The sequence below is a fragment of the Octopus bimaculoides genome, chromosome 20, assembly GCF_001194135.2.
Source record: "Octopus bimaculoides isolate UCB-OBI-ISO-001 chromosome 20, ASM119413v2, whole genome shotgun sequence".
NCBI classification, from domain to species: Eukaryota; Metazoa; Mollusca; class Cephalopoda; order Octopoda; family Octopodidae; genus Octopus; species Octopus bimaculoides.
Window position 1 is genome coordinate 14,140,865 of NC_069000.1, and position 3,232 is coordinate 14,144,096.

A 3,232-nucleotide genomic window follows, 5' to 3' on the forward strand; every position below is an offset into this window, starting at 1 on the left:
CATAGAGGGGACAAACAAGGACAGACAGAGGGATTAAATCGATTGCATCGACCCCAGTGCGTAACTCATACTTATTTAATCGACCCCGAAAGGATGAAAAGCAAAGTCGACAGAATGTGTTACGCTGACCCTTTTAAATACAAGTACAACTCATTTTTGCCAACTGAGTGAACTGAAGAAACGTGAAATAACTTGTCTTGCTCAAGGACATAGCGCGTCGCCAGGTATCGAACTAACGACTTTAGAATCGTGAGCCGAATACCCTAATCCCTTAGCCACGCACAAATAGGTATAATCTCAAAATTTCTCCTAGGGATATCTAAGCAAAGATTAGAAGTCTCTTTGGGAAGACACTGTCTCTGCTGAGTTCATCTGTCCTTTTGTACGGTTGCCGGTTTAACCGCTTTATATTTTGAATAGGTGAAAAAAGATTTTTCTACATAGAGAAAGGGATGAATGGCTAGGGCTCATGGGATATAAATCAAAGTAGAGTTGCTAAGGAGTTTCTTATTTAAATGGAATTCTTTTTTGTTTGGATTCCATTTGTGGTGACCGAAATCACTCATAAGTCTTAAAGCAGTGACTTTTCAACCGGGGTCCGTATAAGATATTGATTTCAAGTTTTGGCACAAGGCCGCCAATTTCGGGGAGCGGTTAAGTTGATTACATCGACCTCCAGTACTCAAGTGGTACTTATTTTAATGACACCCAAAGGATAAAAGGCAAAGTCGGTCCCGGCGAAATTTGAACTCACAAAGTAAAGATGGATGAAATGCCGCTAAGCATCTCGTCCGGCGTGCTAACGATTCTGCCAACTTGCCGCCTTAAGGGGGGAAGCATATGAGATATAGTTGCTAAAATGTATGCGTAATACATTGGTTATATACTCCTACGATGCACAAAATATTTTAACAATTTTTTATAGAATTCCTAATAATATTTAATTATAGAAATATGATATAATTTTTTTTAAACATCGAATTGCTAGGAGAGTCCATCTAAGTAAAATAGGAATTAAAACGGTCCATAGGTAGAAAAGGTCTTATAGTTAAAGTAGCTCTTGGAGAATTAAAACAGGTGTCTTAGAAGAACACGAATTAGAATACAGACGTTCCTAAATACATACTCACTGAGATTTACAGGTAAATAAATATACACACCTGAAAGTATATATACTTATCTAAGTACATAAACATATCTAAAAATACAAAAGCTGTGTGTGTGTGTGTGTGTGTGTGTGTGTGTGTGTGTGTGCGCGTCAATACCTGCATATAGCAACATAGCACATACACACACACACACACACACACGCACACACAAGCACACAAGCACACACGCACGTTCACGCACATGTACACAGATAGACAGACAGACAGACAGACAGACAGACAGACAGACAGACAGACAGACAGACAGACGGACGGACGGACGGACGGACTAACAGACAGACAGATAATGTATATTCCCAGAAATACATACATACATACATACATACATACACACGTATGTATGTACTGTATGTATGTATGTATGAATTTGTGTGTATGTATATATATATATAAGTATGTAATGAATGCATATAATGAATGCATATAATGAATGCATATAATGAATGTATAAACAGGTACACATAAATACACACACACACACACACACACATAATAACAATCACCAGCATACAACTCACATAATTGCGTTACCGAATTATATGACATAATGGGAGCCGTTAGAATAAATGTTGCCCCACCTAGTGGCCATTCATCTGTTCCGTCTTAATCAAACATGTTTTGAATTCATAGAGAATAAACAAAATCTGGTATGTTGTGATGTACGGACTCAAACGCGGTTTATTGTTGCTTTAAGTTTCAATAAATATATCGTTGTCACTCGGTGACTGGCTGAGAAAAATACTCAGAGCCACACATACATACATACATACATACATACATACATACATACATACATACATACAAACATGCATGCATGCATAATTTGTTTTAGCTATTATGGCTAAGACCATGCTGGAGCATACGTGTTCGTAAGACATACAGCCGGTTACCTTATGTGTTACATGTATTTCACCAATTGTACTGGGACTGTTGTCTAGTTCCCGTTAGTTTTCAGTGTCGAGGAAACAATTCTGTTTCTCGAGAACAAAAAGAAGAAAAAAAACACTCCTAGATTTCACAAAAGGACTTTAAGAAACGATAGGAAGTAACTTCAGTTGAAGAAAAGAGACGGATTTAAGGAAATCAGACGATCAAATTGCCATGATAACTCAACAGAAAAGGTAAATAGATTTTAACTTTACTTTCTGTCGCTAAGTTTTGGTAATATTAATTTGCGAGCGTACTACAGTTGTCAATTGTTGAAAGAAAGAAATTGTAAAATAAGAATGTGTGTGCGTGTGTGTGTGTGTGTGTGTGTGTGTGTGTGTGTGTGTGTGTGTGTGTGTGTGTGTGTATGTGTGTGTGTAGGAAGTGAAGGATAAAAATATGGAGAGAAGTGGACAGGTGGACAGGTGCACATACATACATACATACATACATGCGTGTGTATGTATGTGTATTAATGTGTGTGTTATGTTATAATATAAACAGTTTAACATTTATCATACCTATACCTTATTATGTTCATCTTAATTTATTTTACTTTTTCAAGAAGAGGATTTGACAGTAACAAAAGCTAACAAATCGGAACTTCGAAGTCACCCCTCTTCTTGTCAAAGTTTGCGTGTCCTTTCGCGCGCGCGTATGTGTGTGTGTGTACGGAAAACTGTACGTTAGCGTACTGGGACATTCGTTCAGTTATTCCACCCGTTTCATTCTGGAATTTGTCAAATACAAATTTTTTTAATAAAATTACGTTTTCCAAAGATACCGGCATAATTTGAAAAATTATGGTGAATTCGTCGGTATTGTTGTTTTAGTATATTACGAATCAAAACTCCGCTCCACCTCGGGAAAAATGTTTTGATAACAAAATCCGTTATAACCCGAAAGCTACACCATCTAAAGAGTACTTGTTTGTCATTAGACTGTGTCCATGCTGGAGCACCACCGTGAAGAATTTTAGTCGAATGAATCGACCCCAGGACTTTTTTTAAAGCCTGGTACTTATTCTGTTGAAATCTTTTGCCGAACCGCTAGATTACGGGGATGTAAACACACCAACACCGATTGTCAAGCGGTGGTGGTTGGGGAACACACACACACACACACACACACACACA

General features: G+C 37.7%; 1 protein-coding gene across 1 annotated transcript in view; it reads left to right on the forward strand.

Moving 5' to 3' along the window:
- Window positions 1-2,225: 2,225 nt before the first annotated feature.
- Window positions 2,226-3,232, forward strand: part of LOC106883629 (uncharacterized) — a 28,367-nt gene continuing 27,360 nt past the window's right edge. Inside the window, exon 1 of the mRNA XM_014934723.2 lies at window positions 2,226-2,290. The gene's annotated coding sequence lies outside the window, so the exon portion shown is untranslated. The remainder of the gene's footprint in view (window positions 2,291-3,232) is intronic.